Genomic DNA, 12,161 nt, shown 5'->3' with positions numbered 1-12,161 from the left:
AATCAAGGCTTGTTTTTTTGTTCGGTCTCTTCCTTTTCACGATGCTTCAAAGTCAACGAAAGGTACATGTGCAAAACGCTCATGCATTGGCCGGGAATCGAACCCGGGCCTCCCGCGTGGCAGGCGAGAATTCTACCACTGAACCACCAATGCCTTACATGCTGCACACTGGTGCTACAGTGCTCTGGACCATTGCAGCCCAGAGCAGCTGATTTAACAGAGCACTGCAGTGACATGAGGATGGCGCCAGCTCCGGTGGGTGAATGGGAGCTGCGCTGCCCTGGCAGTCCTTCTCACTCACTTGGCCACGAACGGCCAGGTTCTATAGACAGGAAAAGTGGACAGAGGCAAGCACACTGGTAGATGAGGGTGGCCTTTGTATGGGTCGCTACTCTGAGTGCAGTTCCCTGAGCACCGTGCCTCAGGAAAGCCAGACTTCTACCGCAGGACTCAGGGGATATCTTTGCAGCCACACGAGGCTGACACCCTTTCAATCTGGGCTTCTGGGGTCTTCTGGGAATTATTTGCATAATAGGTTTCCCGCCTTAAGTTGAAACTGCCGTTCCATCTTCTGCTAAAAGAGGGCAGCAGAGTGCTTTCTTTGCGCAGAAAACAGACAAGCAATGCAATCATCTTATCTACCGTTTCCATTTTTCTTTTCCCATGCCTTTTAAAATATCAAGAGACACGTCTACAAAAGTGCCATGCATTGGCCGGGAATCGAACCCGGGCCTCCCGCTTGGGAAGCGAGAATTCTACCACTGAACTACCAATGCTTGACAAGCAGCATTACTGCGGTAGAGCGCTTGATTTAACACACCTGCCAGTTCCATGCGAATGGTCACTCGTAAACTCTTGACTTCTGCTGAAAGCCTCATTGAAGGCCTTTGCAGACGTGTGAGACTGGCACCTACTCGGGCTGGGCCTCTATGAGTGTTTTGCATAATCTGAGATTGCCCTGCTTCCAGTCAAGGCGCAGCGGCCCCTTCTACTAAAAGGGATCAGCAGAGTGATCGCTAGTAGCAGAAATAAGGCAAGCAAGGCAATCAAGGCTTGTTTTTTTGTTCGGTCTCTTCCTTTTCACGATGCTTCAAAGTCAACGAAAGGTACATGTGCAAAACGCTCATGCATTGGCCGGGAATCGAACCCGGGCCTCCCGCGTGGCAGGCGAGAATTCTACCACTGAACCACCAATGCCTTACATGCTGCACACTGGTGCTACAGTGCTCTGGACCATTGCAGCCCAGAGCAGCTGATTTAACAGAGCACTGCAGTGACATGAGGATGGCGCCAGCTCCGGTGGGTGAATGGGAGCTGCGCTGCCCTGGCAGTCCTTCTCACTCACTTGGCCACGAACGGCCACGAACGGCCAGGTTCTATAGACAGGAAAAGTGGACAGAGGCAAGCACACTGGTAGATGAGGGTGGCCTTTGTATGGGTCGCTACTCTGAGTGCAGTTCCCTGAGCACCGTGCCTCAGGAAAGCCAGACTTCTACCGCAGGACTCAGGGGATATCTTTGCAGCCACACGAGGCTGACACCCTTTCAATCTGGGCTTCTGGGGTCTTCTGGGAATTATTTGCATAATAGAAGGTTTCCCGCCTTAAGTTGAAACTGCAGTTCCATCTTCTGCTAAAAGAGGGCAGCAGATTGCTTTCTTTGCGCAGAAAACAGACAAGCAATGCAATCATCTTATCTACCGTTTCCATTTTTCTTTTCCCATGCCTTTTAAAATATCAAGAGACACGTCTACAAAAGTGCCATGCATTGGCCGGGAATCGAACCCGGGCCTCCCGCTTGGGAAGCGAGAATTCTACCACTGAACTACCAATGCTTGACAAGCAGCATTACTGCGGTAGAGCGCTTGATTTAACACACCTGCCAGTTCCATGCGAATGGTCACTCGTAAACTCTTGACTTCTGCTGAAAGCCTCATTGAAGGCCTTTGCAGACGTGTGAGACTGGCACCTACTCGGGCTGGGCCTCTATGAGCGTTTTGCATAATCTGAGATTGCCCTGCTTCCAGTCAAGGCGCAGCGGCCCCTTCTACTAAAAGGGATCAGCAGAGTGATCGCTAGTAGCAGAAATAAGGCAAGCAAGGCAATCAAGGCTTGTTTTTTTGTTCGGTCTCTTCCTTTTCACGATGCTTCAAAGTCAACGAAAGGTACATGTGCAAAACGCTCATGCATTGGCCGGGAATCGAACCCGGGCCTCCCGCGTGGCAGGCGAGAATTCTACCACTGAACCACCAATGCCTTACATGCTGCACACTGGCGCTACAGTGCTCTGGACCATTGCAGCCCAGAGCAGCTGATTTAACAGAGCACTGCAGTGACATGAGGATGGCGCCAGCTCCGGTGGGTGAATGGGAGCTGCGCTGCCCTGGCAGTCCTTCTCACTCACTTGGCCACGAACGGCCACGAACGGCCAGGTTCTATAGACAGGAAAAGTGGACAGAGGCAAGCACACTGGTAGATGAGGGTGGCCTTTGTATGGGTCGCTACTCTGAGTGCAGTTCCCTGAGCACCGTGCCTCAGGAAAGCCAGACTTCTACCGCAGGACTCAGGGGATATCTTTGCAGCCACACGAGGCTGACACCCTTTCAATCTGGGCTTCTGGGGTCTTCTGGGAATTATTTGCATAATAGAAGGTTTCCCGCCTTAAGTTGAAACTGCCGTTCCATCTTCTGCTAAAAGAGGGCAGCAGAGTGCTTTCTTTGCGCAGAAAACAGACAAGCAATGCAATCATCTTATCTACCGTTTCCATTTTTCTTTTCCCATGCCTTTTAAAATATCAAGAGACACGTCTACAAAAGTGCCATGCATTGGCCGGGAATCGAACCCGGGCCTCCCGCTTGGGAAGCGAGAATTCTACCACTGAACTACCAATGCCTGACAAGCAGCATTACTGCGGTAGAGCACTTGATTTAACACACCTGCCAGTTCCATGCGAATGGTCACTCGTAAACTCTTGACTTCTGCTGAAAGCCTCATTGAAGGCCTTTGCAGACGTGTGAGACTGGCACCTACTCGGGCTGGGCCTCTATGAGCGTTTTGCATAATCTGAGATTGCCCTGCTTCCAGTCAAGGCGCAGCGGCCCCTTCTACTAAAAGGGATCAGCAGAGTGATCGCTAGTAGCAGAAATAAGGCAAGCAAGGCAATCAAGGCTTGTTTTTTTGTTCGGTCTCTTCCTTTTCACGATGCTTCAAAGTCAACGAAAGGTACATGTGCAAAACGCTCATGCATTGGCCGGGAATCGAACCCGGGCCTCCCGCGTGGCAGGCGAGAATTCTACCACTGAACCACCAATGCCTTACATGCTGCACACTGGCGCTACAGTGCTCTGGACCATTGCAGCCCAGAGCAGCTGATTTAACAGAGCACTGCAGTGACATGAGGATGGCGCCAGCTCCGGTGGGTGAATGGGAGCTGCGCTGCCCTGGCAGTCCTTCTCACTCACTTGGCCACGAACGGCCACGAACGGCCAGGTTCTATAGACAGGAAAAGTGGACAGAGGCAAGCACACTGGTAGATGAGGGTGGCCTTTGTATGGGTCGCTACTCTGAGTGCAGTTCCCTGAGCACCGTGCCTCAGGAAAGCCAGACTTCTACCGCAGGACTCAGGGGATATCTTTGCAGCCACACGAGGCTGACACCCTTTCAATCTGGGCTTCTGGGGTCTTCTGGGAATTATTTGCATAATAGAAGGTTTCCCGCCTTAAGTTGAAACTGCCGTTCCATCTTCTGCTAAAAGAGGGCAGCAGAGTGCTTTCTTTGCGCAGAAAACAGACAAGCAATGCAATCATCTTATCTACCGTTTCCATTTTTCTTTTCCCATGCCTTTTAAAATATCAAGAGACACGTCTACAAAAGTGCCATGCATTGGCCGGGAATCGAACCCGGGCCTCCCGCTTGGGAAGCGAGAATTCTACCACTGAACTACCAATGCCTGACAAGCAGCATTACTGCGGTAGAGCACTTGATTTAACACACCTGCCAGTTCCATGCGAATGGTCACTCGTAAACTCTTGACTTCTGCTGAAAGCCTCATTGAAGGCCTTTGCAGACGTGTGAGACTGGCACCTACTCGGGCTGGGCCTCTATGAGCGTTTTGCATAATCTGAGATTGCCCTGCTTCCAGTCAAGGCGCAGCGGCCCCTTCTACTAAAAGGGATCAGCAGAGTGATCGCTAGTAGCAGAAATAAGGCAAGCAAGGCAATCAAGGCTTGTTTTTTTGTTCGGTCTCTTCCTTTTCACGATGCTTCAAAGTCAACGAAAGGTACATGTGCAAAACGCTCATGCATTGGCCGGGAATCGAACCCGGGCCTCCCGCGTGGCAGGCGAGAATTCTACCACTGAACCACCAATGCCTTACATGCTGCACACTGGCGCTACAGTGCTCTGGACCATTGCAGCCCAGAGCAGCTGATTTAACAGAGCACTGCAGTGACATGAGGATGGCGCCAGCTCCGGTGGGTGAATGGGAGCTGCGCTGCCCTGGCAGTCCTTCTCACTCACTTGGCCACGAACGGCCACGAACGGCCAGGTTCTATAGACAGGAAAAGTGGACAGAGGCAAGCACACTGGTAGATGAGGGTGGCCTTTGTATGGGTCGCTACTCTGAGTGCAGTTCCCTGAGCACCGTGCCTCAGGAAAGCCAGACTTCTACCGCAGGACTCAGGGGATATCTTTGCAGCCACACGAGGCTGACACCCTTTCAATCTGGGCTTCTGGGGTCTTCTGGGAATTATTTGCATAATAGAAGGTTTCCCGCCTTAAGTTGAAACTGCAGTTCCATCTTCTGCTAAAAGAGGGCAGCAGATTGCTTTCTTTGCGCAGAAAACAGACAAGCAATGCAATCATCTTATCTACCGTTTCCATTTTTCTTTTCCCATGCCTTTTAAAATATCAAGAGACACGTCTACAAAAGTGCCATGCATTGGCCGGGAATCGAACCCGGGCCTCCCGCTTGGGAAGCGAGAATTCTACCACTGAACTACCAATGCTTGACAAGCAGCATTACTGCGGTAGAGCGCTTGATTTAACACACCTGCCAGTTCCATGCGAATGGTCACTCGTAAACTCTTGACTTCTGCTGAAAGCCTCATTGAAGGCCTTTGCAGACGTGTGAGACTGGCACCTACTCGGGCTGGGCCTCTATGAGCGTTTTGCATAATCTGAGATTGCCCTGCTTCCAGTCAAGGCGCAGCGGCCCCTTCTACTAAAAGGGATCAGCAGAGTGATCGCTAGTAGCAGAAATAAGGCAAGCAAGGCAATCAAGGCTTGTTTTTTTGTTCGGTCTCTTCCTTTTCACGATGCTTCAAAGTCAACGAAAGGTACATGTGCAAAACACTCATGCATTGGCCGGGAATCGAACCCGGGCCTCCCGCGTGGCAGGCGAGAATTCTACCACTGAACCACCAATGCCTTACATGCTGCACACTGGCGCTACAGTGCTCTGGACCATTGCAGCCCAGAGCAGCTGATTTAACAGAGCACTGCAGTGACATGAGGATGGCGCCAGCTCCGGTGGGTGAATGGGAGCTGCGCTGCCCTGGCAGTCCTTCTCACTCACTTGGCCACGAACGGCCACGAACGGCCAGGTTCTATAGACAGGAAAAGTGGACAGAGGCAAGCACACTGGTAGATGAGGGTGGCCTTTGTATGGGTCGCTACTCTGAGTGCAGTTCCCTGAGCACCGTGCCTCAGGAAAGCCAGACTTCTACCGCAGGACTCAGGGGATATCTTTGCAGCCACACGAGGCTGACACCCTTTCAATCTGGGCTTCTGGGGTCTTCTGGGAATTATTTGCATAATAGAAGGTTTCCCGCCTTAAGTTGAAACTGCCGTTCCATCTTCTGCTAAAAGAGGGCAGCAGAGTGCTTTCTTTGCGCAGAAAACAGACAAGCAATGCAATCATCTTATCTACCGTTTCCATTTTTCTTTTCCCATGCCTTTTAAAATATCAAGAGACACGTCTACAAAAGTGCCATGCATTGGCCGGGAATCGAACCCGGGCCTCCCGCTTGGGAAGCGAGAATTCTACCACTGAACTACCAATGCCTGACAAGCAGCATTACTGCGGTAGAGCACTTGATTTAACACACCTGCCAGTTCCATGCGAATGGTCACTCGTAAACTCTTGACTTCTGCTGAAAGCCTCATTGAAGGCCTTTGCAGACGTGTGAGACTGGCACCTACTCGGGCTGGGCCTCTATGAGCTGTTTGCATAATCTGAGATTGCCCTGCTTCCAGTCAAGGCGCAGCGGCCCCTTCTACTAAAAGGGATCAGCAGAGTGATCGCTAGTAGCAGAAATAAGGCAAGCAAGGCAATCAAGGCTTGTTTTTTTGTTCGGTCTCTTCCTTTTCACGATGCTTCAAAGTCAACGAAAGGTACATGTGCAAAACGCTCATGCATTGGCCGGGAATCGAACCCGGGCCTCCCGCGTGGCAGGCGAGAATTCTACCACTGAACCACCAATGCCTTACATGCTGCACACTGGTGCTACAGTGCTCTGGACCATTGCAGCCCAGAGCAGCTGATTTAACAGAGCACTGCAGTGACATGAGGATGGCGCCAGCTCCGGTGGGTGAATGGGAGCTGCGCTGCCCTGGCAGTCCTTCTCACTCACTTGGCCACGAACGGCCAGGTTCTATAGACAGGAAAAGTGGACAGAGGCAAGCACACTGGTAGATGAGGGTGGCCTTTGTATGGGTCGCTACTCTGAGTGCAGTTCCCTGAGCACCGTGCCTCAGGAAAGCCAGACTTCTACCGCAGGACTCAGGGGATATCTTTGCAGCCACACGAGGCTGACACCCTTTCAATCTGGGCTTCTGGGGTCTTCTGGGAATTATTTGCATAATAGGTTTCCCGCCTTAAGTTGAAACTGCCGTTCCATCTTCTGCTAAAAGAGGGCAGCAGAGTGCTTTCTTTGCGCAGAAAACAGACAAGCAATGCAATCATCTTATCTACCGTTTCCATTTTTCTTTTCCCATGCCTTTTAAAATATCAAGAGACACGTCTACAAAAGTGCCATGCATTGGTCGGGAATCGAACCCGGGCCTCCCGCTTGGGAAGCGAGAATTCTACCACTGAACTACCAATGCTTGACAAGCAGCATTACTGCGGTAGAGCGCTTGATTTAACACACCTGCCAGTTCCATGCGAATGGTCACTCGTAAACTCTTGACTTCTGCTGAAAGCCTCATTGAAGGCCTTTGCAGACGTGTGAGACTGGCACCTACTCGGGCTGGGCCTCTATGAGTGTTTTGCATAATCTGAGATTGCCCTGCTTCCAGTCAAGGCGCAGCGGCCCCTTCTACTAAAAGGGATCAGCAGAGTGATCGCTAGTAGCAGAAATAAGGCAAGCAAGGCAATCAAGGCTTGTTTTTTTGTTCGGTCTCTTCCTTTTCACGATGCTTCAAAGTCAACGAAAGGTACATGTGCAAAACGCTCATGCATTGGCCGGGAATCGAACCCGGGCCTCCCGCGTGGCAGGCGAGAATTCTACCACTGAACCACCAATGCCTTACATGCTGCACACTGGCGCTACAGTGCTCTGGACCATTGCAGCCCAGAGCAGCTGATTTAACAGAGCACTGCAGTGACATGAGGATGGCGCCAGCTCCGGTGGGTGAATGGGAGCTGCGCTGCCCTGGCAGTCCTTCTCACTCACTTGGCCACGAACGGCCACGAACGGCCAGGTTCTATAGACAGGAAAAGTGGACAGAGGCAAGCACACTGGTAGATGAGGGTGGCCTTTGTATGGGTCGCTACTCTGAGTGCAGTTCCCTGAGCACCGTGCCTCAGGAAAGCCAGACTTCTACCGCAGGACTCAGGGGATATCTTTGCAGCCACACGAGGCTGACACCCTTTCAATCTGGGCTTCTGGGGTCTTCTGGGAATTATTTGCATAATAGAAGGTTTCCCGCCTTAAGTTGAAACTGCCGTTCCATCTTCTGCTAAAAGAGGGCAGCAGAGTGCTTTCTTTGCGCAGAAAACAGACAAGCAATGCAATCATCTTATCTACCGTTTCCATTTTTCTTTTCCCATGCCTTTTAAAATATCAAGAGACACGTCTACAAAAGTGCCATGCATTGGCCGGGAATCGAACCCGGGCCTCCCGCTTGGGAAGCGAGAATTCTACCACTGAACTACCAATGCCTGACAAGCAGCATTACTGCGGTAGAGCACTTGATTTAACACACCTGCCAGTTCCATGCGAATGGTCACTCGTAAACTCTTGACTTCTGCTGAAAGCCTCATTGAAGGCCTTTGCAGACGTGTGAGACTGGCACCTACTCGGGCTGGGCCTCTATGAGCTGTTTGCATAATCTGAGATTGCCCTGCTTCCAGTCAAGGCGCAGCGGCCCCTTCTACTAAAAGGGATCAGCAGAGTGATCGCTAGTAGCAGAAATAAGGCAAGCAAGGCAATCAAGGCTTGTTTTTTTGTTCGGTCTCTTCCTTTTCACGATGCTTCAAAGTCAACGAAAGGTACATGTGCAAAACGCTCATGCATTGGCCGGGAATCGAACCCGGGCCTCCCGCGTGGCAGGCGAGAATTCTACCACTGAACCACCAATGCCTTACATGCTGTACACTGGCGCTACAGTGCTCTGGACCATTGCAGCCCAGAGCAGCTGATTTAACAGAGCACTGCAGTGACATGAGGATGGCGCCAGCTCCGGTGGGTGAATGGGAGCTGCGCTGCCCTGGCAGTCCTTCTCACTCACTTGGCCACGAACGGCCACGAACGGCCAGGTTCTATAGACAGGAAAAGTGGACAGAGGCAAGCACACTGGTAGATGAGGGTGGCCTTTGTATGGGTCGCTACTCTGAGTGCAGTTCCCTGAGCACCGTGCCTCAGGAAAGCCAGACTTCTACCGCAGGACTCAGGGGATATCTTTGCAGCCACACGAGGCTGACACCCTTTCAATCTGGGCTTCTGGGGTCTTCTGGGAATTATTTGCATAATAGAAGGTTTCCCGCCTTAAGTTGAAACTGCAGTTCCATCTTCTGCTAAAAGAGGGCAGCAGAGTGTTTTCTTTGCGCAGAAAACAGACAAGCAATGCAATCATCTTATCTACCGTTTCCATTTTTCTTTTCCCATGCCTTTTAAAATATCAAGAGACACGTCTACAAAAGTGCCATGCATTGGCCGGGAATCAAACCCGGGCCTCCCGCGTGGCAGGCGAGAATTCTACCACTGAACCACCAATGCCTTACATGCTGCACACTGGCGCTACAGTGCTCTGGACCATTGCAGGCCAGAGCAGCTGATTTAACAGAGCACTGCAGTGACATGAGGATGGCGCCAGCTCCGGTGGGTGAATGGGAGCTGCGCTGCCCTGGCAGTCCTTCTCACTCACTTGGCCACGAACGGCCAGGTTCTATAGACAGGAAAAGTGGACAGAGGCAAGCACACTGGTAGATGAGGGTGGCCTTTGTATGGGTCGCTACTCTGAGTGCAGTTCCCTGAGCACCGTGCCTCAGGAAAGCCAGACTTCTACCGCAGGACTCAGGGGATATCTTTGCAGCCACACAAGGCTGACACCCTTTCAATCTGGGCTTCTGGGGTCTTCTGGGAATTATTTGCATAATAGGTTTCCCGCCTTAAGTTGAAACTGCCGTTCCATCTTCTGCTAAAAGAGGGCAGCAGAGTGCTTTCTTTGCGCAGAAAACAGACAAGCAATGCAATCATCTTATCTACCGTTTCCATTTTTCTTTTCCCATGCCTTTTAAAATATCAAGAGACACGTCTACAAAAGTGCCATGCATTGGCCGGGAATCGAACCCGGGCCTCCCACTTGGGAAGCGAGAATTCTACCACTGAGCTACCAATGCCTGACAAGCAGCATTACTGCGGTAGAGCACTTGATTTAACACACCTGCCAGTTCCATGCGAATGGTCACTCGTAAACTCTTGACTTCTGCTGAAAGCCTCATTGAAGGCCTTTGCAGACGTGTGAGACTGGCACCTACTCGGGCTGGGCCTCTATGAGCGTTTTGCATAATCTGAGATTGCCCTGCTTCCAGTCAAGGCGCAGCGGCCCCTTCTACTAAAAGGGATCAGCAGAGTGATCGCTAGTAGCAGAAATAAGGCAAGCAAGGCAATCAAGGCTTGTTTTTTTGTTCGGTCTCTTCCTTTTCACGATGCTTCAAAGTCAACGAAAGGTACATGTGCAAAACGCTCATGCATTGGCCGGGAATCGAACCCGGGCCTCCCGCGTGGCAGGCGAGAATTCTACCACTGAACCACCAATGCCTTACATGCTGCACACTGGCGCTACAGTGCTCTGGACCATTGCAGCCCAGAGCAGCTGATTTAACAGAGCACTGCAGTGACATGAGGATGGCGCCAGCTCCGGTGGGTGAATGGGAGCTGCGCTGCCCTGGCAGTCCTTCTCACTCACTTGGCCACGAACGGCCACGAACGGCCAGGTTCTATAGACAGGAAAAGTGGACAGAGGCAAGCACACTGGTAGATGAGGGTGGCCTTTGTATGGGTCGCTACTCTGAGTGCAGTTCCCTGAGCACCGTGCCTCAGGAAAGCCAGACTTCTACCGCAGGACTCAGGGGATATCTTTGCAGCCACACGAGGCTGACACCCTTTCAATCTGGGCTTCTGGGGTCTTCTGGGAATTATTTGCATAATAGAAGGTTTCCCGCCTTAAGTTGAAACTGCAGTTCCATCTTCTGCTAAAAGAGGGCAGCAGATTGCTTTCTTTGCGCAGAAAACAGACAAGCAATGCAATCATCTTATCTACCGTTTCCATTTTTCTTTTCCCATGCCTTTTAAAATATCAAGAGACACGTCTACAAAAGTGCCATGCATTGGCCGGGAATCGAACCCGGGCCTCCCGCTTGGGAAGCGAGAATTCTACCACTGAACTACCAATGCTTGACAAGCAGCATTACTGCGGTAGAGCGCTTGATTTAACACACCTGCCAGTTCCATGCGAATGGTCACTCGTAAACTCTTGACTTCTGCTGAAAGCCTCATTGAAGGCCTTTGCAGACGTGTGAGACTGGCACCTACTCGGGCTGGGCCTCTATGAGCGTTTTGCATAATCTGAGATTGCCCTGCTTCCAGTCAAGGCGCAGCGGCCCCTTCTACTAAAAGGGATCAGCAGAGTGATCGCTAGTAGCAGAAATAAGGCAAGCAAGGCAATCAAGGCTTGTTTTTTTGTTCGGTCTCTTCCTTTTCACGATGCTTCAAAGTCAACGAAAGGTACATGTGCAAAACACTCATGCATTGGCCGGGAATCGAACCCGGGCCTCCCGCGTGGCAGGCGAGAATTCTACCACTGAACCACCAATGCCTTACATGCTGCACACTGGCGCTACAGTGCTCTGGACCATTGCAGCCCAGAGCAGCTGATTTAACAGAGCACTGCAGTGACATGAGGATGGCGCCAGCTCCGGTGGGTGAATGGGAGCTGCGCTGCCCTGGCAGTCCTTCTCACTCACTTGGCCACGAACGGCCATGAACGGCCAGGTTCTATAGACAGGAAGAGTGGACAGAGGCAAGCACACTGGTAGATGAGGGTGGCCTTTGTATGGGTCGCTACTCTGAGTGCAGTTCCCTGAGCACCGTGCCTCAGGAAAGCCAGACTTCTACCGCAGGACTCAGGGGATATCTTTGCAGCCACACGAGGCTGACACCCTTTCAATCTGGGCTTCTGGGGTCTTCTGGGAATTATTTGCATAATAGAAGGTTTCCCGCCTTAAGTTGAAACTGCCGTTCCATCTTCTGCTAAAAGAGGGCAGCAGAGTGCTTTCTTTGCGCAGAAAACAGACAAGCAATGCAATCATCTTATCTACCGTTTCCATTTTTCTTTTCCCATGCCTTTTAAAATATCAAGAGACACGTCTACAAAAGTGCCATGCATTGGCCGGGAATCGAACCCGGGCCTCCCGCTTGGGAAGAGAGAATTCTACCACTGAACTACCAATGCCTGACAAGCAGCATTACTGCGGTAGAGCACTTGATTTAACACACCTGCCAGTTCCATGCGAATGGTCACTCGTAAACTCTTGACTTCTGCTGAAAGCCTCATTGAAGGCCTTTGCAGACGTGTGAGACTGGCACCTACTCGGGCTGGGCCTCTATGAGCTGTTTGCATAATCTGAGATTGCCCTGCTTCCAGTCAAGGCGCAGCG

The 12,161-nt window shown here is 51.4% G+C and overlaps 20 non-coding genes across 20 annotated transcripts; all 20 read right to left on the bottom strand.

Moving 5' to 3' along the window:
* Window positions 1-82: 82 nt before the first annotated feature.
* On the bottom strand, window positions 83-153 carry TRNAG-GCC (transfer RNA glycine (anticodon GCC)). The gene has a single exon. It is a non-coding gene; the product is annotated as a tRNA-Gly (tRNA).
* Window positions 154-705: 552 nt separating this feature from the next.
* Window positions 706-776, bottom strand: TRNAG-CCC (transfer RNA glycine (anticodon CCC)). Its single transcript has one exon. It is a non-coding gene; the product is annotated as a tRNA-Gly (tRNA).
* A 350-nt stretch (window positions 777-1,126) lies between these two features.
* On the bottom strand, window positions 1,127-1,197 carry TRNAG-GCC (transfer RNA glycine (anticodon GCC)). The gene has a single exon. It is a non-coding gene; the product is annotated as a tRNA-Gly (tRNA).
* Window positions 1,198-1,762: 565 nt separating this feature from the next.
* TRNAG-CCC (transfer RNA glycine (anticodon CCC)) lies at window positions 1,763-1,833 on the bottom strand. Its single transcript has one exon. It is a non-coding gene; the product is annotated as a tRNA-Gly (tRNA).
* A 350-nt stretch (window positions 1,834-2,183) lies between these two features.
* On the bottom strand, window positions 2,184-2,254 carry TRNAG-GCC (transfer RNA glycine (anticodon GCC)). Its single transcript has one exon. It is a non-coding gene; the product is annotated as a tRNA-Gly (tRNA).
* A 565-nt stretch (window positions 2,255-2,819) lies between these two features.
* TRNAG-CCC (transfer RNA glycine (anticodon CCC)) lies at window positions 2,820-2,890 on the bottom strand. The gene has a single exon. It is a non-coding gene; the product is annotated as a tRNA-Gly (tRNA).
* A 350-nt stretch (window positions 2,891-3,240) lies between these two features.
* TRNAG-GCC (transfer RNA glycine (anticodon GCC)) lies at window positions 3,241-3,311 on the bottom strand. The gene has a single exon. It is a non-coding gene; the product is annotated as a tRNA-Gly (tRNA).
* Window positions 3,312-3,876: 565 nt separating this feature from the next.
* On the bottom strand, window positions 3,877-3,947 carry TRNAG-CCC (transfer RNA glycine (anticodon CCC)). The gene has a single exon. It is a non-coding gene; the product is annotated as a tRNA-Gly (tRNA).
* A 350-nt stretch (window positions 3,948-4,297) lies between these two features.
* TRNAG-GCC (transfer RNA glycine (anticodon GCC)) lies at window positions 4,298-4,368 on the bottom strand. Its single transcript has one exon. It is a non-coding gene; the product is annotated as a tRNA-Gly (tRNA).
* Window positions 4,369-4,933: 565 nt separating this feature from the next.
* TRNAG-CCC (transfer RNA glycine (anticodon CCC)) lies at window positions 4,934-5,004 on the bottom strand. The gene has a single exon. It is a non-coding gene; the product is annotated as a tRNA-Gly (tRNA).
* A 350-nt stretch (window positions 5,005-5,354) lies between these two features.
* Window positions 5,355-5,425, bottom strand: TRNAG-GCC (transfer RNA glycine (anticodon GCC)). Its single transcript has one exon. It is a non-coding gene; the product is annotated as a tRNA-Gly (tRNA).
* A 565-nt stretch (window positions 5,426-5,990) lies between these two features.
* On the bottom strand, window positions 5,991-6,061 carry TRNAG-CCC (transfer RNA glycine (anticodon CCC)). The gene has a single exon. It is a non-coding gene; the product is annotated as a tRNA-Gly (tRNA).
* A 350-nt stretch (window positions 6,062-6,411) lies between these two features.
* On the bottom strand, window positions 6,412-6,482 carry TRNAG-GCC (transfer RNA glycine (anticodon GCC)). Its single transcript has one exon. It is a non-coding gene; the product is annotated as a tRNA-Gly (tRNA).
* A 552-nt stretch (window positions 6,483-7,034) lies between these two features.
* On the bottom strand, window positions 7,035-7,105 carry TRNAG-CCC (transfer RNA glycine (anticodon CCC)). Its single transcript has one exon. It is a non-coding gene; the product is annotated as a tRNA-Gly (tRNA).
* Window positions 7,106-7,455: 350 nt separating this feature from the next.
* TRNAG-GCC (transfer RNA glycine (anticodon GCC)) lies at window positions 7,456-7,526 on the bottom strand. The gene has a single exon. It is a non-coding gene; the product is annotated as a tRNA-Gly (tRNA).
* Window positions 7,527-8,091: 565 nt separating this feature from the next.
* Window positions 8,092-8,162, bottom strand: TRNAG-CCC (transfer RNA glycine (anticodon CCC)). Its single transcript has one exon. It is a non-coding gene; the product is annotated as a tRNA-Gly (tRNA).
* A 350-nt stretch (window positions 8,163-8,512) lies between these two features.
* On the bottom strand, window positions 8,513-8,583 carry TRNAG-GCC (transfer RNA glycine (anticodon GCC)). The gene has a single exon. It is a non-coding gene; the product is annotated as a tRNA-Gly (tRNA).
* Window positions 8,584-10,192: 1,609 nt separating this feature from the next.
* On the bottom strand, window positions 10,193-10,263 carry TRNAG-GCC (transfer RNA glycine (anticodon GCC)). Its single transcript has one exon. It is a non-coding gene; the product is annotated as a tRNA-Gly (tRNA).
* A 565-nt stretch (window positions 10,264-10,828) lies between these two features.
* Window positions 10,829-10,899, bottom strand: TRNAG-CCC (transfer RNA glycine (anticodon CCC)). The gene has a single exon. It is a non-coding gene; the product is annotated as a tRNA-Gly (tRNA).
* A 350-nt stretch (window positions 10,900-11,249) lies between these two features.
* Window positions 11,250-11,320, bottom strand: TRNAG-GCC (transfer RNA glycine (anticodon GCC)). Its single transcript has one exon. It is a non-coding gene; the product is annotated as a tRNA-Gly (tRNA).
* Between the last annotated feature and the right edge of the window lie 841 nt (window positions 11,321-12,161).

This window comes from Ambystoma mexicanum, unplaced genomic scaffold (genome assembly GCF_040938575.1).
Source record: "Ambystoma mexicanum isolate Mex_15411 unplaced genomic scaffold, UKY_AmexF1_1 Mex_scaf52, whole genome shotgun sequence".
Taxonomy (NCBI): Eukaryota; Metazoa; Chordata; class Amphibia; order Caudata; family Ambystomatidae; genus Ambystoma; species Ambystoma mexicanum.
The sequence above is the reverse complement of the archived record's forward strand: the minus strand, read 5'-3'. Positions and strand labels throughout refer to the sequence as shown.